The sequence below is a fragment of the Halichoerus grypus genome, chromosome 7, assembly GCF_964656455.1.
Source record: "Halichoerus grypus chromosome 7, mHalGry1.hap1.1, whole genome shotgun sequence".
In the NCBI taxonomy this organism is placed as follows: domain Eukaryota; kingdom Metazoa; phylum Chordata; class Mammalia; order Carnivora; family Phocidae; genus Halichoerus; species Halichoerus grypus.
The window spans coordinates 105260915-105281994 of record NC_135718.1 but is presented as its reverse complement, the minus strand read 5'-3'; the positions used below and the strand labels follow the sequence as shown (position 1 = coordinate 105281994).

The 21080-nt window shown below is 51.3% G+C and overlaps 1 long non-coding RNA gene and 1 pseudogene across 2 annotated transcripts; one reads left to right on the top strand and one right to left on the bottom strand.

Moving 5' to 3' along the window:
- Positions 1-2961: 2961 nt before the first annotated feature.
- On the top strand, positions 2962-18315 carry LOC118551482 (uncharacterized). Of its 2 annotated transcripts, none has more exons than XR_004925077.2 (3): positions 2962-3126; positions 17923-17993; positions 18115-18315. It is a non-coding gene; the product is annotated as an uncharacterized LOC118551482 (long non-coding RNA). The 2 variants fall into 2 exon arrangements; XR_004925076.2 differs by lacking the exon at positions 2962-3126 and adding an exon at positions 14107-14237.
- Positions 18316-20347: 2032 nt separating this feature from the next.
- On the bottom strand, positions 20348-20786 carry LOC118551498 (cytochrome c oxidase subunit NDUFA4 pseudogene; annotated as a pseudogene).
- Positions 20787-21080: the final 294 nt, after the last annotated feature.

Here is a 21080-nt window from a genome sequence, read left to right as displayed (position 1 = left end):
CCCTCCGTGAGTGTCCAGCCTCCCTCATGCTGCGGACAGACAGGGCCTCAGCAAGGTGGGCCGTGTGGCCTGCAGGCAGTGCTCCCGGGCGAGGAAATGCCAGGGGCTCTGAGGATGCAGAGGGGGACTTAGCCTCCGCTCAGGCCTCCTTGGAGGAATCACCAGCATCTGCAGAAGGGAGGCACCAGGGTGTTTCGAGGGCCTGCACATGGTCCTGGGGGGAGAAGGAGGAGACAGAGTTAGCCTGAGAGCTTGCAGCACCGTATTGAGAGGAAGAGTCCCCGCTGATGGCCTGGCGCGGCCGCCTCACGAGGAGCTGGTCTGCCCTGGAGGGGGGCTTTCACGATTCCGCAGTGCGAGGGGAAGGGAGGAGACCAGATGGTGTCCTCCCAAACCCTGTTCCCCCGGCTCTGCCCTCCCCGAGGGCTGTGGACGAGAGTCTGCAGCTGGTGCAGAAGCTGCTGTTTTCCCCAGAACCCCTGAGAACAGGGGCAAAAGCATCCATAAAGACAAAGGACATCTCCCCGATGGCAGCGCCCTGTGGGGCAGGGGTGTCCAGTGGCCTGGCTTTGTCCCCCCCTGGGGGAGAGTGGGAGAATGTGAGCAGGTGGCGTGAGTTCCAGGAGGTGTCTCAGGGGGCCTCCACCATGGACCCGGGCACGACTGTGTCAGAGGAAGGCTCTGGAGACGCTGTGATCACAGGCGGAAGCCTGGCCGGCAGACCCCACACAAGTGCAGGGGATGCAGGCTTGGGAGGCCTGGCTGCCAGGACACGCTAGTGCTTTCGAGCCTCACACCAGACAAGTCTATTAACTGGTCACTTGTTGTCTTTCGTCTGTGCTTCAGTACCAGCCATTAATGGTCATTAATAAATGATAAGGGTGGTTGGACTTCACAATTCTGACAATTTGTATCAGGTCTAACTTCACAGTTTGGACAGTTGGACAACACTTCATTTGCAGACTCTTGTGAGTTAGACCCACAGGTCCTCCTGTCTCTACCTTGTCCTGCTGTGTGTGTGTGTGTGTTTTAAAGATTTATTTATTTTAAAGAGATTGGGAGAGAGAGAGAGAGAGAATCTCTAGCAGACTCCCCACTGAGTGCAGAGCCTGAGGCAGGATGCAGGGCTTGATCTCACAACCCTGAGATCATGACCCTGAGATCATGACCTGAGCTGAAATCTAGAGTCGGTTGCTTTTTTTTTTTTTAACTTTTTACGGTTGCTTAACTGATGGGGCCACCGAGGCGCCCCGTCTTGTGGTTCTTTGCCTGAAACTGTCATCATTAGAATCCTTGCCCCATCTCCTAGTCTTGTCCAAATTGCACAGAGTTTGCTCTACTCCAGAGTAGAACTTCTTCCTACCTACCTCGTTCCCAAACCCGAGGTCAGGTGTACAGTTTGAAAAACTCACCAAGAGGTCCAGAGTCTGGTCAAGGCTTTACAGTCCTTCCTTATGTCCAGTTCTTGCCTTGGGCTCTTGCCCCGATTCCTAGATACCACTGGATGCTCAGCAGGTGACCCGGTCTGTGATGCACCTGCTGTCCTGGCAGGGAAGCTGTGTCCAGCGTCAGTGCCTTGGGGTTTAGCCACAGCTGCCTCAGGCACCAAGACAAATGCAAACTGAACACTGAGGCTTTGGGGACCAAGGTACAAATAAAAGAATAATTAGCACACTTCCGATTGCTCTTTCCTGCTGGGATTAAGAGGCACAGACACGAAGCGCCCGCATCACGCACAGGCCACACTCCGCACTAGATGCAGCAACCACGAGTGAGCAGAGCACCCGGACGTTTGTAAGTCAAGTCAGAGCAGCCAGAGAGAGCTGGGACCAAATCTCACCCGCTTAACGTTTCCAAGCATGTCTCTCTCTGTGGTTATTGTCTTATCAAAGATTTATATCTGTCTCATAAGCATCGTTCAATCCTTGGTCTCTCGTGAGGTCTAAAGCCAAGAATTGACATTTCTTCAATGTAAATAGGAAATATTACAGAATGAATTGAGAACAGTTTTTTTTTTTTTTTTTTAAATTGCTTTCTTGACTTTTAACCCTGCAGTCTTGCCGACTGTTTAATTCTACTTGCAGTGGCTCAGGAACAAGCCTGAGGTTTCTGTCATGTGACACCGGGGTTTCAAGGCAGACCATCCACCTCTCCAAAGAGTAGCTCAGGTCTGCTGGTCCAAGTCACTACATGAACCCCAACGTTCCAAGAGGGCGGGAGGTTGGGCCTGGAGGGAGGCACGTGGCCATGGGCATGTGCGTGGCCCAGCCTGGGAATGAGTCTCATTCATGAATTGAAGAATCGAGCCGGCACTTGGAAGGCCTTCCCCGGGGAAACCAGGTTAGTGACAGGAGTTTGTCTGTGGGCGGGTTCCCAGGCGCATATCAAACCCGTGATGTCTTCAAGACAGTGCTGTGCAACTGCTTTTCACCTTTTATCGAACAGCTGCTCTGTGCCTTTTATAAACATCGTCTCTTCTGGTGCTCACAGCTGCATGGGGCTGGTCCGAGGAGTCCCCCGTCACAAGGCAAACGCAAAACATCTGGAGGCCAAGGGTAATCCTGAAGCCACACAGCCCCATGGTCACCTTGACTGTGGTCCTAGGAGTCGGTCCTGGGGAACAAAGGCCCGCCTGTGCCCACCGAGAGCCTGGCCACGGGAGGCAGGGATTGAGGGTAGAGTGTATGCATGTGTGTGTGTGTGTGTGTGTGTGTATGCATGCACCCGCGTGTGCGCACGCACAAGCATGCGGGCTCTGGTGAGGAGCAAGCTGAGAGGAGAGGGGACTGTAGGGTGTGATGGGGGAGACGTGAGGGCCACTCCCCTGCCCCTTCTCCTGCCTCTCCTTGTCTCCATGCCCCCTGGCCTCCTCCTTCCCCTCCCCTCACTGCTTCTCCGTCCCTCAGCTGCCACCCCTGTTCTGGGCCAACCCCCGGGGGCTGCGAAGGGGGTGGGGAGGGCCTCCCTGGCACTGTCTGTCAGCTGCTGGACCAGCCCCGAGACACATCATCCTTTCCAGCTCCCAGGCAGTGGAGACCGCCAGAATGTGCTCAGGGTAGGGGCTCCCTTCTTCACTGAGGCCCAAGCCTGGCGTGCCTGGCTTCTAGAAACTCACAGATGAAGCAGGTAAACTGTGGTGTGTGCGCATGTGTGTAAGCATGTATGTGCACATGTGTGGATACACACGTGTGTGCCTGTGTGTGCTTGTCCCCAAGTGTGCCTGTGTGTGTAAGCATGTATGTGCATGCGTGTGTGCATGTGTGTGTGTGTGCAGTGGGCACAATCGGCTTCCTAACAGACGAGCTCACCTAGGTTACCTCAAACATGGAGTTGGCCTGGATTTAGAGCATCATTCATATGGCAGACATTCCATTTACACACCCGTTTGCAGAGATGTACAAAGGGAAAGGCACCTACGGGCAGGAGAAGTGAGGAAATATGTTGGTTTCTTTGCTTTCCTGAGGATTTTCCCCTTTCCTATTTGGGCTCCACTTCCTGGAAGCATTGCGGTATTTAGGTTTCTATTTCTCCCGGAAGGAGACAACACTGCCGGGATCGCCTCCTACCTCCCTGCCCAGCCCCCGTGGGCCTCCCATCGAGCCTCCTGGCCTGGCGCACTGCCGGGTGCAGAGCAGAAGCTCAGAACACAGTCAGGGGAACAGCAAGCATTCACCCCTCCTGCCCTGGCCTTGCCCTCTGCCCTCCCCGCCCACCCCCTTCTGTCCCCCCAGCTCTGGGACAGTGACTATATTTTCTGCTTTGCTTCCTTCCTCCCCACTCCCAGCTCCTCCTTGGCAGAGCCAGGAAGCACAGTGAGTGTGTGTGACCTTGGGGGATGTGGTGGGCAGCGGACCCTTTGGCCCTGCTCGGGGTCCAGCACATTTTAAGGTCCCTGCTGCATGCTCCCAGGGCTGCTGACAGGAGGGGCTATTTCTGGGTCGGAGGAGAGAGCTACCGAGGCCGACTGGGAGGGTATTTATAGAGCCAACCTTGGAGAACAGGGATGCTCATATCCCTGGAACCTTCCCTTGTTTAGAAATTTCTAAAGATAGAGCTGTGTGGCATCTGGTATGAGACAAGGTCCACTAATTCCTTTGAAATCCACCAAGAACATTCTCCTAATAAATGCTGACCAGTTTTCTCGGTGCTGACTTCTTCCTCTCCCTTAGCACCCTCCTCCATCCTGCTTCTTGGCTGTCCCAGGTGGATAACTGTCCACTGCTGGGGAAACTGAGGGAGCAAGCAGTAAAAAAGCAAACTGCTTAAGATAACGCGATATCTCTGCGATGCTGCCCAACCGAGAGCTGGCCTCAGCCGGAGGGGGGGGGGGGGAAGAAAGGGGACGGCAACCCACGTTTTTCGTCATTTGCAAGCACTGTGCCAGGTGACACAGGCAAGATGGCGTTTCATCCTTGCACGGTCTCTGTGAAGTCGGTGTTAGAACACCCGTTTTGCAGATGAAGAAACTAAGGCCTAGGGACTTGCCTAAAATTGTTCCAAACTGGTGAAGTCGAGATGCTACTCACCCAACTCAGCCTAGGAAACCGGGGAGGGAGCCAGGAGAATAGGGGCACTGGTCTCCAAATTTCAGATGTGCATTTAGAACCATGACCCTCAAGGCTAGTGGGTTTTAAGGCTGTACTTGGTGACTACTCTTCCCTCTCATCTTTTGCCCTGAAATGAGAACAATTTCTGCACACCAGGCCTGGTAGGGCAGTTTCTAGAGGGTGACAGATTCCCCCTTTTACCCAAAAGCGGGACCCCCTCAGGTACCTTATGAAATGTCGCCACCCCACTACCTGTCCATCACCCTTGACAAAATGAGGATATGACGCGAATGGATGGATATCTGGTGAGTGCCTACTGCAAACTAGACACCACCTCTCTCTCTCGGGAAGATGCAGACTCTATCTGCTCCCACCCTCCTGGCAAGCCTGGGACTTAAGGGTTTTTTCTCTCCTGGTCATAGATAATGTGAGGGCTTGGAGAGGTTAAGTACTGGCTCCGTGTCCCACAGACAGCACGAGGAGGCCCCGCCGAGACGCCGACCTCGGGAGCGTCTGCCCCAGTTAGCATCTATTGATTCCCTGGCTCGGGCAGCATCTGGCACAGAGATCGGATTCAGTAGCTGCCTGGTTGGTTTGGTATTTTTGCCAATTCTCCATCGACCACTCCACATCTGATCGCATTGCCTGTGCAGTGGGTAATGGGATTTGATGGTTAAGGTGACCCCTGCTCAGCCAAGCCACAGCCCATCCATCCCCATTCCGAGCACAAGCTGTCTTCCAGCTCAGCCGGGCTGGGGTGGGGGCCAACATTGAACTCCCGTGTTTGGACATGGGCCTGTGTGGTCAGGGCTGCCGGGGCTGGAGGCCTGCCCCTCTCCAGGCCAGGGGGCTCCTCTTGAAACCTTGACATCCAACATCCAGGTGCCTTCTCAGATCTTCTCCTGGGAAGCCAGGAGGGAGTGGGCAGGGTGGTAGGACCACACATGAGAAAGGGAACTTGGGGTCTGCTGCTTCCTGGCTGAGAATATTCCAATCTGTCCCTTCCACTGACTTAAACTCTACTCATTCTTAGGGCCTGTCTGAGGTCCCCTCTTTCTGGAAAACTCATTTCTCTACCTACCAGAACACCTGCTTTGTGTTCTACACATTCTGGAACTACAAAATCTGTGAACTTCAGAGAACACAGTCGATCTCCTAGCCAACTCTGGAATTCCTTCCCCATCATCCCTCTAGTGTCCATCCTCCGCTAACCTCTGTACTTCTCAAAGCAGCCCATTCCTTGATGAGACTGCTCGGAAGCATTGGGACATTTACTCTCTTTGAACAGAAATATGTCTGTGGTGGCCCATCACTGAGGCCTATCCTCTGGATTTGGTCCTTTGGCAGCCACCAGATCTTTAGAGAAAACTCTTAGGGACCCTCTGGGTCTTCTCTTTCCCAAACAAGACCGGAAGAATCTCAGCAAAACCCAAGAAGTGTGCTTCCTAGAGGCCGTGCCTTCGGAGGACAGTGCCAAATGAGGCCATCTGCAGGTGCATTGGGGCACATCTAGTCGAAGGTTTAAATGACATCATTTTAACAACTCTCAGAACACTGGGATAGTCCCATTAGCACTGAAAAAATTACCAAGTTTCATTAAAAGCAAAAATCAAACTTAGGAATATACAAATTTGCCAACCGTAGTTTAAAAACCCCTTTCTTGCTAACGGATTACATCTGCTGGGTTGGAGGCTTGTCAGAGGAGGGGGCTCGTGCAGACGGGCAGTGGTCTGACCCGTGGCTCAGGTGGCCATCTATGTGAAGACCCCCGCAGAGCTACCCAGAGGCCAGGCAGGATTGGTGACGGACATGCATCTTCTGGGGAGAAGCTAGTGGGAAAGCAACACGGCAGGAGCCGTGGGAGTGGGAGGGGGTGTCGTGGAGGCCCTGCTGCTGGCTGCTGGCTACCCGCTCTTCTGCATGGTGGGTGCTGCAGGTAAGCCCCGGCCCCACTTGGGGAGGGAGTCATCCTTGGCCCCGTGTTATACATGAAGGACTGAGGACAGCTGGCCAGGGCCTCCGGAACTGGCAGAAAATGTCCCTGTCCCCTGCCCCCACCCCAACCTCCCAGTGACAAAGGCATCCTTTCAATTTAACCAAGAAGGGGTAATCCCTGCCCCCACCCACTCCTCAGGGACTCGAGAGGAGGCTCTTTGAAGAAAGGTACCAAGTATGGCGGCATCATCCTTCTTACTGAGAGTCATAATAATCGTCTTAGCAGCCACTGATTTTCCTGGGGCCCCACTGTCTCTCAGAAGGAGTCCCTCAACCTGGCCCTGACCTAGTAGAGCCTGCCACCCCTTGTGCCAACCTGTGCCCTCTGCTGGTGAAAATGAATCCGATTGTCCAGGAGCATCTCTGGGTGGTGGTGAAACGTCACAGGAGGAAGCCGATTTAACACTCAGCTCCATTGTCCTGAGTGCCCACTTTCTTTACTTGTCTCTATCCTCAAATGCCACCCCAACCCACCTTGGAGAAAGAGGGAGCAGCGGCACAGAGCCTGATGATCCCGCACCTGCCCCAGCGGAGCCCCCCCCCCCCCCCGCAGCCCCAGTGAAGCAAGGGCAAGAGGCTGCCAAGGCTGGGGCCCCAACACGGGCAAGTCAGCACTGCAGGGGGGCGGGCAGGAGCTGTAAGCACCTAATGGTCTGGAGCCCTGGTGCCCAAGCTTGAATGTAAATCACAGCAGATTGGGCTGCTTGAGAAAAATACACATTTCAGGGCCCCTTGCCCTTGTCTTTGTTGATGAACTTCCTCTCTTCCCCTGGGATTTTGCTCGGTTGTGGCCTCTGGGTCACATCATCTCAGTTCCCCCAGAAAGAGCTGTTCTGTTCATCTTGCCCCCAGGTGGTCATCTCTGTGGATGCATGCCTAGCAGTTTATGCTTTTTAGAGGAGAATTTTGGAATGGTCACCATGTGCCAAGGTCTATGCAAAAAGCTTTATCTATATTACCTCACTTAATCCTTGCAACTGTTTCTATTGCCATTTACCAACGAGGAGACTGAAGCTTACAGAGTCTAAAGTAGCCCAACGTCATATAGAAAATACAGGGTGGGGGTTCAAACCCAGGTCTGTGGGATTTCCGGACCTACACATCTAACCACTACCCCATTCAGCAAGGATCACTGGAGGGCAGCAAATGTTTGGGGAATGAATAAATGGTACAAACATGTCAGTGAGTGCAGGAGGGAGGGGTGGAGGGAGGGAGAGAGGGAGGAAGGGCTATACCTGTATGACCTGAGTGACCAGCCACATGTTAGCCTTGATCCACTGGTGATTGTAGGGACATATTAAGGACAGAGACTAGCATGCTCTGGTTTTAGGACAGAGTGCAAAGGCCCTGAGTTTGCCCTGAGTTTGCGAGCCTGTGGAGGTGAGAGGGAAGTAAACCTTGAAGGTGGTGCTGCTTAGAACACAGGCTCTAGCCTCGGCTCTGGAGAATGACCTTCTGGAGAGCAGGGCCTATTTTGTGTTCTCACTTTCCTTCCTTCCTTCCTTCCTTCCTTCCTTCCTTCCTTCCTTCCTTCCTTCCTTCCTTCCTCCCTTCCTCCCTTCCTCCCTTCCTTCCTTCCTTCCTTCTGTCCTTCCTTCCTTCTGTCCTTCCTTCCTTCCTTTCCTTCCTTTCCTTCCTTCCCTTCCTTCCTTCCTTCCTTCCGTCCTTCCTTCCTTTCTTGAGTGAGCTCTAGGCCCGAGATCAAGAGGCGGTTGCTCTATGGAATCAGACAGGTGCCCCCGTGTTCTCACTTTCTAAACTCCACTCTTGGAAAAAGGTGGATGCTTAGTGGATGCACACACAACGCATTCATTAGATCATTGTTTTCACTCATTGGTTCATTCACAGGAGGCCAGTCCTTGCTTCCATGGCCGCTCATGCACAGGGCTCCCCAGTGACTGTGCTCCCAGGCTCCCCTGCAGAGAGAAGCCCCTGGACCCTGGTGTGGAGGGCACCTCCCTCCTCCAGGCCTCATTCAGTCTGTGAAAAATCCCACAGTGGACTTGGTTCTCGAAGTGCCTCCTGCGCTGGCTTCTCCACCCTAAGATCCAGCCGGGCTGGGGCTTGTCCACTGGGCTCTTGGGGACACCACTGCCGGCCTTCCTGATCGGGCTGGGCCGTCAGAACCCTGTCCCTGGGCCTGTGCCTCCTGCCTCCGGCAGGTGACTCCCTGCACAGCTGGGAGAGTGAGCTGCTGCTTCTGCCCAGACAGCAGGCACTGGAAATTATTCAGGAATAACAAACAGGCCAGAAACATTTGCATAAGGAATCACGCAGAACAATACATGTTATTTAAACCATCTCTGGTTGGCAACAGAAGTAATAAGCAGCTGAGATGAATCTGCAATGCAAATCAGCCTTATTTGGAGCAGAGGCTCAGCGTGTTTGGGGGTGGGGGGTGCTGCCAGAGACGGGGAGAAAGAAAGCACCATTGTCTCCCCTGCCCCCCCAACTCCTCCTTCTCTGCCCGCCTACATTTTCCCATTTCTCTCCTTCCCTCTCTTCTTCAGAGATTAATGGAAACAATTTGTCTTCTAATGTGACTACAGCTTATGAATTCTTTGTCTCACTCTAATCCTTTAAATTATCCACATAATAAAATATGTATCCAGTGATTTCAGGTCATAATTCCATCTTCCAGGGAAGGTGGGGAGGGGTAGGTGAGCTGAAGCGGTCCCTTTTCAGGCTTAGTTCCTCCTCTCCATTTGTCTATACTTGTCATCCTTTTTTTGTTTTGTGGTGTTTGCTTTATTATCTACCACTTGCTTCCTCTTAACGGGCTGGGGTTGGGGCGCAGATGCGAGCATGAAGGGGCTTTGCAGGACGAGGGGGCTGCTCGGCCTCCTCAGCAGCAGCCCAAGACTCCTGTCTCCCCAGGGCAGCCAGTTCCGGAGAGCCAGGCTTTGACTACCTAAGGTCCAAAGGGTCTTTAAAAGCCCGGTCTCCCTGGTCTGTGGGTCTCATGCAGGTGACAATTCAACATTGAGCAGTCCGGGTGTTGCCCCCCATCTGCAGGACATCACAGTACAATTCCCTGCTAAATACACAGGCCAGTCCTTCCCCAGAGAGTCTGGCAAGCTTGCCATCAGTCCCTGGGGGCCCCAGGGTTGGCTGCCTTCAAAGCCATTTAAGAGGTGCCTTACCCGCTGTGCATCTGAGAGCCAGCCCTGGAACTCGGGCCCACGTGCTAGGCGCCCTCCTTGAAGCCCCACGGTGTTCCATGCGGCAGTCATGGCATGTGATTCTGCATCGCATGGCCTGCACTCCAGTGCCGAGCCAAGGGTGGGCTGGAGGGTGGGCCTGTGTGGAAGCGAAGTCTAGTTGTAATTTGCATGAAAGCATCATAAGGACAGGCTTGGCTCTGTCCTCATCACCATTTGGGTTTGCACTGGCATTGGGTCCTGGCCCCACAGTGGCCTTGCCCTTGCTCCAATGACTCAGGGCAGCCCGTGGAAGTCTCTCCTTCCAAGTCTGCCCTCGGGCCTCACGGGGAGGGTGCACACCCGGTCCACAGAGCAGGCGATGCCAGGGATGAACACAGGCCCCGGTGTGCCGAGCATCTCCCCTAGTCTCCTTGGGTGATGCCTCCATTTCAAACAACACCCCTGTCTACATGGCGCCGGACCATCACCAGAAACCCCTCTGTGTCACAGGACAGGTGATCACCCAGCGAGGTGCTCTGCAGAGTCTATGCAATGAGAAGCCCTCCCCGCCCCCGTGCAGGGTTGGGGCAGAGCAGCCTAGAGAAGGGAGGGACGTGGAGCTCTCAGGGGCAGGATCAGAGAAATGGGCTGCCACAGACCACGGGACGGTGATGGAATCTGCAGACAGAGTGGGGAGGGGACCCTTGAGAGCTGAGTGGGTCCTGGCCCAGGTGGAAGGGGAGGCCAGGACTAACTAGTCAGGCCCTTACTCTCTTAGCCACAGAAACCAGAAAACAGAGAGGCTTTATGTAACTCATTTGGAGGCAAAACCTGCCCTGAACTGAGGCTATTTATAGTCTTTTATTTATCCCCACTTGGCGTGAATATTCATGGATCTCCCTGCAGTGGTATCAATGTGCCTGATTGCTGGGAGTTGGCCCAGACCTGGCTGGGATGTTTTATACACCAGAGGGAATAAGCATCCTGTCCCCTCCCTAACATCAGAAACCTTCCAGATTCTGGCACACAGCAGGCCCCAGAGGTTGAGGGTAAAGGGCTGGGGACTAAGATGCATGGGAAAGCTGGGTTTGTGTCTGAGCGGGTGGCAGCAGGCACAGAAGGGCAAGGGCAGGTGGACCAGGCGGTTTGAAGGAGGCCTGAGAGGATCAGGCAGTGAGAGGGAGGATGGAGGCGATGAGGGTGGGGTGTGAAGGATGCAGAGGGGGCTCAGATGAATGGCTGGAGTGTAGGGGCCCTTCGGTTTTCCAATAGTGATGATGAGTTTTAAGTCAGACACTTTCTATTAGAGCCTGTCTTGAGAAGGGGGTGCCCGAATGCACTGTCTCCCTTGGGAAAACAGGCTCAGGTCAGGCGTCAGGGAGAGTTGCTGGGGCCCAATTACGGAACCACGAATGGCTTAGGGTGGTAGGGTTTGTGTCTGGGGCACCCAGTGCTGTCGGCTCTTTGGCCTCTGGTGTCCGGTGTGATGGGGCTGCAGCCTGTGTGGAACCCGGAGGAAAACAGACAAGCAGATCAGGACAACAAACCCTCAGGCTCTGCTCAGGGATTCTCTGCATAGACATCTGGGTAGGGCCAGGATCTGGGGCTCGGGGGATCCCACTTTGGGAAACAGAGCTCAGGCAATGCCCTTTTCCAGAAGCAAAAATTAATCCTTCCCAAGAGCCCCATCTGCCTCCCTCTCCTACCCCCTCACTTGCTGTCCCAGGAAACATCCCTGCTAAAGTGGACTGTGACACGGAGAATCTGAAATGGCAGGAAGCCCTATCACGTGGTTGTGCTACCCCAAGCCTGGTACCTTCACAGGCGACAGGAATGCCCCAGAGGGCTATTTTCTTCTCTGCCTCTCCTCAGGGACAGACAGCACCTTGCTGTCTGATGTTAAAGCTTTTTTTTTCTCCCAAAGAACATCAGAGTTGGGCTGACCTTAGAGAATATTCAGTCCACTCGCCCCACTTTACAGAGGAGGAAACTGAGGCAAAGGTAGGGAAAGTGGAACCTGACTTCCAAGTTCCTTCTCCCTCCTGAATCCTGTCCCATTGCTCCTCACCAACCCATCCCCCAGCGCCTCACTTCCTCATTCCAGGCTAAAAAAAATTCTCCTTCCTAAGGACTCACACGTTTTAAATATTTGGAGACTGTTGTCACGTCACTCTGTGGTTGTTGCTTAGCCCAACAATCCAGCAATGTATATTTAAATACTTTTTTTTTCCTTTGGGTCTGGTGCAGTCTTCCCTACATGCCTTCTTCCCTCCTCTCATCCTGTGGTCATCCAGCTGGTTCCAGTGCCCCCTGTTCTGCTCTTGGGGCCTGGGAGGATGCATGGGCACAGGAAGGAGCCTCTTGCCCTCTCTGAGAAGAACTGGAGCCTACCACCTCCACACTCTCTGTCTGCATGCCGAGCATGGACAACCCAGGGTCCCCCAGAGGCCGCCCATGGCAGCGAGGAAGCTAGAGGAGTGTGGACTCTGGATCCAGACTAAAGGCCATGGAGTCAGCTCTTATGTGGTCCTCAATGTCTGAGCCTCTGGTTCCTCATCTTAAAGTACAATAACAATCGTCACCCTAGGGCAAGGTCAGGACCAGGACCTCTGGGGTTACCCTGACCTTGTTTATTGATGGCAGGACAGGGCTGACAAGCCAGTTTAGGGGGACAATGGGAGAAATTATTTGAAATTGGATTTTCCATGAAAAGTCCAAGAATGCCTACTTTGGTTGTTCTTTCCATTGGTGGTATTTGGTATTTAATTGTAATTATTAACTAATAAAATTAATTGCCATTTATTCAACATGTTTTAGTTTATTTTAGTAAATGTACTATATTTTCACTTAATTCCCATAAGAATTAAGTCAAGTATTTATTATTATTATTAAGGGTCCCATTTTACAGATGAGAAAGCTGAGCTCAGAGAGGCCAAGTGACTTTACCAAGGTAATCTAGTGGACGGAATCAAGACCAAATTACCAAGTCTTGTCTTCTAGACGAGTTAAGGCTTATTCCATATTGCAACATTCTAAAACTAGGAAGGCAAATTACTTTCTTGCCTATAAAACCACTCCCATGCCACAACTTTAGGCCTTTCAGAATGGGAACTAGAGTGGATACATAAATTACAGCATATTCATACAATGACTACTACATATCAGTACAAGTAAATAAACTAGAGCTACATATATCAACATGAATATGATTGAAGGAACATGTGTTGAGAGGGAAGTGAGTTGCGGAAGAATATACAGTGTGATACCATTATATGTTTCAAAGAAGTGTCATATTTAAAAAATAATAGCATGTGCTTACCATAAAACTCAGCAATTGCAATCTCAGCCATTCACATCAGAAGAATGAGAACCTATGTTCACAGAAGAGCTTCTATACAAATGTTCATAGCAGCTTTATTTGTAAGAGCACCAAACTGGAAATACCCCAAATATTCTCCAATGGATGAATGGTTAAACACACTGTGATACATCCATACAGTGGAATACTACTCAGCAACAACAAAGAACAGACTACTGATAGATGCAACACTAAATGGATTTCAAAGGCATTCTGTTTACTGGGGAAAAAAAAAACCCAATCTTAAATGATTACACAATAGGATTCCATTTATATAACTTGCTATGGCAAAATAATAGAAATGAAGAACAGATTAATGGTTGTCAGGGGCCTGGGGAGGGAGAGAGATGAAGGTAGCTTTGTCTGCGTCTCACTATGGTGGTGGTCACACGGATCTTCACATGAGGAAAACTCGCATAGAGCTAAGTAGAGCTAAATGCCCCCCCACACATGCACACATACATGCACAAACATACACAAAACCTGGGACATAAAACATAAAACCCAGCATGTGCATAAAACTGGTGGGATCTGGACAAGGTTAGTGGTTGCATCAATGTCGGTTTTCTGGTTGTGATATTGCACTATAGTTTTGCAAGATGTTAGCACTAGAGGAAACTGGGTGAAGGGTGTGTGGGCTGTATGGGTTCTCTCTATTATTTCTTACCTCTGCATGTGAAGTGACAAGTATCTCAAGATAAAAAGGTGTCAAAATAGTGTGAAGTATAAAGACACAGGAGGACAGTAAAGACCCAATTTCAGATGGTGGTAACATCTGGGGTAGAGAACAGAAAATGGTATTGGCGTACCGTGTGGCTTTCCACACATTCAGTATTTCCCTTTTTTAAGTTAGGTGGTGGATACATAGTTGCTTATGATATTATTTGGCCTTTCTTTTGGTAAGTCTGAATTATTCCATAATTAAAATAATGATACAGAAAAGCCCACCCTCTCTCTTTTAAGAACAAGAACTGGAGCGGAGTATAAAGAATTGAAATCTGGCTGTGAGCCTGCTTCTGTCTTGTGTCTTGTGCAAAGCCTTTTTGAGTGAAGGGCTGCCACCTTTTGCTATTTGGCGGATGATATTTGAAGGAACCCAGGAACTCTGTACCATTAACATGGTGCATCTGCTCATCCCGGCCCCGCCAACCCGCGGACGTCATTTCAGCAACCAGAGAAAGCGTGTACAAACAGGTGATGTAATTTTAAGCAGCATAAGTCAGGGTGCATTGTCTGGCCAGCTTCTCCGAGGGCTCCCCAGCTGAAGCGGGGACAAGGGAGCGGGCAGAGGAGGGTTAAGAGGGAGGGAGGGGCTGGAGGGCAAGGAACTTGCTCAGCTGGGGATTGTTGGCAATCAGTGAGAACCAGCTGAGCAAAGCCTGGCAAAGCAATGGAGTGTTTCCCGGGAGCCCTGGGATTAGAGCGTCAAGGTTTTGTTTGGAAATTGCAAGGATTTGGTGTTTGTCAAGTGTCATTAGTGCACTGGGGACTGGGCCGGCCTTGAGAGCCGGGCTCTGGCTTGCCTCGCAGGCTCATCGGATAAATGACTCGGGGTTGGGACTCAACATCACTGAAGCTGAAATAACAGCAGCAGCCCCGCGGTTTCTTTCTCCAGCTTGTGCTGAAGGTAAAACACCCCAGGGACCCCCAATATGCTTTTTCCACCTGGTGGCCACTGTAGCCCAACCAGGCTCCCAAGCACCCAGGCAGCACTATCAGGCAGCACACCGTGCCCCCCAAAATCAGCCACTGGCCCTAAAAAATGACAAGAGACTAAAGATTCAGGTAAACCTTGAGAGAGGGAGTGAAGAAAGCAGACTGCCCTCAGTATTTTTGCACACTGCCTTCCTGGCTGGCTACCCCACTTAGGCTCTCCACCAGTGGGGTGATTTAGAGCTGGGGAAGAGCAAGTGAAGGGATAGGAAGTTCAGCTGAGAGTCAAAGGCAGAAGGGATGTCCTGGAGTGGTTTGCGCTCAGGATGGTGGTGCAGGATGTACACTGCCCAAATCCAGGAAGGGCCATGGACATGATAATCTATGGGACTGGTGCCTCCTGGAATGGGGCAGGGCACAACCTGCATGACTGTATGTGAGTGGATCCGGGACAAGTCTGCACGCAGTAATACATCGTTAACCTCTTAAGCTCTATCCCGCATCAGGCACTGTGTGAAGTGTTTTCTGTGTGTGATTTGATTTTTGCAGTAATTTGGCAAGTGGGGATTTTGCCCACTGTTACAGATGTACCAAGGAAGATGCCAAGTACTCGCTTGCCACGTAAAGGTGCTCTGTTTCTCATCGACTTCAAGTGCAAGTTTTAAAAGTATGTGTCCAGCTTGTTTAGGTGCTATCTATGTAGGTGTCCATGTGCACGCATGTATGAGAAAGTAAGATGAGTCTGAATCTTGGGCATCGGTTATGAGAAGCCTGAGTTCTCATTCGTTCCAGGCCTATGATCCCAGCGGTGTACATTTCTCTGGACCAGAGTTTCTTGCCTCCTTTATCCTGCCCCCAAAGTGCTGTGAAGCTGGGCAAGGTCATGTCTGATGACGATAGCAGAGTGGAATCAGGGTGGGAATCCCACAGGAGATGGCCTCATCTTGGTGGTTTTCCTGCATGCTCATCCACACCCAGGAAAGAGAAATCTCTCAGCTGCCTGGCTTTGGCCTTTCTCTGGCAGAGGCTCCGGGAGCTAACCAGTGGGGGCCTTGGGGTGCTGTGCATGCTGGCTCCAGCTCCCTGGTCACCTGCACCATCAGGGCTGGTTCGGGGGCTTTCCTCAGAGACTGCCGGCCTGCTGAGGGCGGCATGATGACTCTCCGTCACCATAGACCAGGTGACGGAGGCTTAACTGAGGTTAAGCAACTTGCCTGAGAGTATCTCACCAGCGCATGGCAGAGACTGGACAACATCTGAGCCTGAATGCTTTATGACATGTTGCCTCTCTCCAAAGCTTTGCTGGTGGCTCTCATTCCCGAAAAGAAAGATGGAGGAGCCGGACCTTCACTGTGTGTGACAGCGCCTGGTCCCTGGAGCCCCCGTCTGAGGATATGGGAACACTTCCTCCTTGGAGTCGTCACCTGTCTCCACCTGCCCTCCCCACCTGTGCTCCCATTTGGACTACGTAAGGGAGGAGCCCTGTGCCGGGGGAGGTTGCTGACACCTGTCAGGCAGCTAATCTGCATCAAGCACAACGTGGAGGGTTTTACGAATGTGATTTGATCCTCACAGCAATCCTGCAGGTTGAGATTTTGCTCACCGTAGAGATGCAGCAGGAAGAGGCCAAGTGTTTGCCTCCCACTTGAAGAACCCATCAAGCCTTGCTGACTCAGCCTGTCTGACCACTTGGAAGATGGTGGGAGACAGAGAGGGGGTGCTTCTACCACCTGTCACCTGCAACTCAAAACCCCACCACCTGCCAGCAGCCCTGCCTCGATTGTCCTGGAATGTCATGAAAGCCTGTGAGAAACCTTTGGGAATGGCCCTTAATCCAGAGGATCTCTGCATTAGTTCAAGGCTCCTGGCACTGGGGGGACCAAGGAGAAAGAAGAGCTCCCTTCTGCAGAGCAGGTCCCTGGGCTGACACCTTATTCTCATGGTCCTCTTCTGGGTGGAGGTACCCCACGTGCTGACCTCTGAGGCATTACTTGGAAAGCAGGAAGCGACTACAGAGTCGAGGGAGGCTTGGGGGACAGCCACAGATGCCTAGCAAGGATAGGCCCGTGGAGCTGTTGATCCACTGGCCCAGCTGACATCCCTGTGGGGTCTAAGCAGCAGGGCTCCCTCTCAGGCTTCTCAAACAATTCCAGGTTCTTTCTGCCTGCACTCCAGGGGGATCCTGTATTTCAGAAGGCTGACTGTCCACTGGATGCTTGCAGCCCTTCTTTAGCACCTTATCCTCACAAGCTAACCGAATCCAAATCCTCTGCTGGTCCATGTCCTCTTGGTCCCACCCACCCCTTATCTTGGATTTCAGACACCCCAGGATGTCTGTCCCCATCATTCTGCTCCCAGTGAGCTAACGTCTCTCTCATTATGCACCCACAGTGCTTCCCACCCCCACAGGACAGGACAGTGGCCTCCAGCAGCCATAGCTGCTTCTTCCAAAGGGTTCAGAGCAGCTTTGGGCGGATGATGCCCTGCCTTCTGCCTGTGCGCTGGGGAGAGGCAGGGAGGAGGGACGAGGAAAGATTTCTATTTCACAGCGTTGCTTGCCAAAGCATCAGTCCGTTAGTTGACTCCAGATAACAAGGTAATTAATAATGTAATACGATGCGATTTCTAGGCGCTCGTGCCTGAAGGCCTCTGGTCCCAAGGACCTTGGTAAAAGGTAGAATTAAAAGCATCCATAATTTCAAAGAAGACATCGTGAACAAAGCTCCCTGAGACTGAAGATGACTGGGGACCACCAGTGGTCCACACTCAGTGGACAGCAGCCGAGGCTCTCAACTCGCAAGGGGATCCCTGCTCCTTGAAATCTAGACTCAGCAGGGTAGACGTTGGGCCATTTACACTTGACTGCTGACCTCCCCTGCACAGATCCATGACAGACCTCCCGAAAAAAACCCATTCTTTCTCTCTCCCATTGGAAGGGAAGGGACAGGAAAGTCATAGATGGGCGTAAGTTGGAATCCCAGCTCTATCATTTACTGACTACTGACCCTGAATGCCTCTGACCCCCCCCCCACTTTCCACTCTACAGGATCTACAGGGGAGCGTGACTGTGAACACCTGCATACCCTCCAAGCTTACGAAGTGCTTATTCGCATGTATTACTTCTTGTCGTTCTTTAATGGCTCTCTGGGGTTTTATAGCCCAGACTACCTGCCCAGCATCTCCTCTCATCTGCTTCCTTTCTAACGGATGCCTCCTTTTACTCTAGGTGGCAACATGCAAGACTAGAAGACATTTCCCAGCCTCCCTTCCCTGACGGCCGGGGATGGTTGATGAGATGTAAGCAAACATTTTTGGGGGGTAGGGTGGGAAGGAGACCCAGGAAAATCCTTGAAAGGGGCTGACTCAGCTGGGAGTATGCCCTTTTGCCCATCCCTTCTTCCTTCTAATTTCTACCTAGGATCCAGATACCACGGTTGGTATTCTGACAGCCAACTTGGACCATGGGGTGAACTTGAAGTTGGAAGCCACATGCCTGGGATGGTGAAATCACAAGATAGAGCCTGGAGCCTCCCATGGCTATGGAACTGCCATGGCATCTTGGAATGACCTACACATGACAGGATAATAAACCTCTATATTGTTTAAGTCCAAATCTGCCTTATATGGTACAGATGATTATCCTGTCTTTCAAAGGGGAAACTGCAGCTAAGCGAGATTAAGCAACTTGCCCAAAGCCACCCCTTTAGGTCAAAGGGGGTACAGTCACACTCCTGAAAGAGAGAGCACTGCCTTCCCACATTCCCAAAATGTTCTTCAGTTTGCAAACATCTGCAAACACCAAGAATCAGATGCTGTTCTTTTGCTGGAAGATGAAAGCATCTTGCTGCCTTCTAGAGCTGCCATTTCCCGAGGGCTCTTTTTATCTCTCTGGCTTTCTTTTTTATTTCTCTATCCTCTTTATCCTTGGCTCACTGCTGTTCCATACTTCCCTAAGCCATTTTACCTACCAGTGGGAGGATACTGTTTGGCAGCCCCGAGCCCCGAAGCACAAAGCGAGTGAAGCCAGGACAGGGGCAGCCCCTGCTTCCGCACGTCCCCAAGAGGAGACTGAGCCGTTCCGTCCCTGGAGCTCTCGGAGTTCACAGCCTCGCTCCCCAGCATGGCCGGCACAGAGAACACATCTTCTAGCCCTGCATCAACGTCTTTCCCCACTGAATGGAGAAGGAGTGGACAGGGGTGCATGAACTTCTGGGAGGTCTCTGAGAAGCTGGCTGGGAGATGAGGTGGCCTGTCCCAGGAGGGGGAGCTGGGCTCAGTCAGGCCCCTGGTGTGCTGTGGCAGACAGAGGAGCAGACATTCCACGTCCTGGGGAGATGCACAATTTAAGAAGGAAACGCCAATTCCACAATGCCCCTCAAAGGGAAACCTTGACATGGACATTTGGCTTTTGCCATCTGCTGATCCATCTGCTGGCTCCAGAAACCCTGAATGATGGTCTTTAGTTTGGCAGGATGGATTCATGAGTGCTAAGTCGGACCAGACAGAGGCTTGGAGTGCAGCTGGCCATGGGCACCACGTGAATGGGCAGCTCCCATTTCTGGGGCTGGTGGGGGTTTTACTTGCCATGGGAGCAGACAGGGAGTGGCGGAGATGTCCTCAAGAATTGGGGACTAAGAAGATACTAAAAAGTTTTGTTTGTTTGTGTACAACGTATTCTCAAGGGAGAAAAGAGATGCATATTAAGTTTTTCACTCTTTACTCAACCCCACCACAGTGGAGCCTGGGAAAATGCTTCTCTCTCCCACTGACCAACCAGATGAATGAAGCAAATAATAGTGAGAGCCAGCATGCCCACACCAGCCACTGTGCTGGGTGCTGCTGTGTTTCACATGTATTAACTCATTTGATTTTTATGATAACTCTCTGTAGTAGGTGCTATGATTATATCCATTTTACAAAAAAAGAACACGGAGACACAGAGCAGTTTAGTGACCTGCCCAAGGTCCCCGAGTTGGAGAGTGGTGGAGACTAAGGGGAATTCCTTGCAGCTACATCTTCTCAACAGATGCTGAGCGTTGGGGTTTCTGGGAAAGCAGGAGACAGAGCCCCTTTGGTTCAGTCCCCGGCTCTGCCACTCACTAGGCTGGTTTTACCCACTATGTCCCAGGTAAGATAATTAGGACATTAACATCTGTTTCATATGAGGAATGTATGGAAAATGCCTGGCCCCACTTATTCCATGATAATCGATTATTTTGAATATGGTCTCTTTCTTTTTCCCCAACTATGTGTTCATTGCTCCTTTAATGTATTCACTGGAATCTCGCCACCCACCTCCAGGTCAGATCAGAACAAGGTCAGGTGCAGTTATGCTCACTTTATAGATGAGGAAAATGAAGCCTAGCAATGTTTCCTGAACTCGTTCCAGAACATTTACTATCTGTCTTTCTTGCCTTTTAAATATTAAATCTTCTAAACGATTCACACAGTACAGAAGAATATACCGTGGCTATCCCATGCTCTTTCTTGGCATTCCCCACTATTAGTGTTTTAGTATGTGTCCTTCTAGTCTCTGTTCCAAGCACAGAGTATACTCACGGGTGATTTTGAAGCAGCATGCGTGTGCTCATGCGGTATTCATTGCTGGCCTGCCGTGCTTCACAATATGTCCCGCTCTAGAGGTCTGCTCCTTTTTTTTTTTTTTTTCAAGTTTCAGATATTTATTATTCAGCGTAAACCCCAACACAATACACCAACATGATTTCGTGCATTTAGAGGGGAAGTATTTCCTGGATAAGTGGAGAATTGTGCGGATGGCTTCTGGAAGACCTTCATTCTAAGCAGCTTTATAGTGAAACATTTCATTTAGAAGTCTGGACCTTCTTTCTTCAGTTTGCTGATATCTACATTCACTGAGTAGAACTTGTATTGATCATTGGGACCCAGTTTGTTCCAGGGTTCTGGGTTATTCTTCCTATCCCAACTGACATCTGGATTGAACAATGCCAGGAGCAAGACATGCAGAGCTGCTCCCGTACCTCCCGCCCCAATAAATACGAAGAGGGGGATCACGCTCGGATGCTTCTTGGCCTGACCGATGATCTGGCGTAACATGGTTGCGGCAGAGGCCTCCTGTCCAGGAGAAGAGAAAACCAAATGTGGAAGGCCCAGCACTAAGTAATCGGTCTGCTCCTTTTTTAAAATGGCTCCATGACATTCCCTAGTATAGGTGTATCATTATTTGTTTATCCGCTGCTCTCCAACTGTTGGACATTTAGGTTAGTCCCAGCTTTTGATGACTGTAGTAAGTGTTGCAATGATCACTCTTATGTGTCTGTTTTAGTATACATGTTCAGTGGTTTCTGTAGATTTCTAGAAGTGTAATTATGTGTCTAATAGTACAGCTATTCTAACACTTTCATT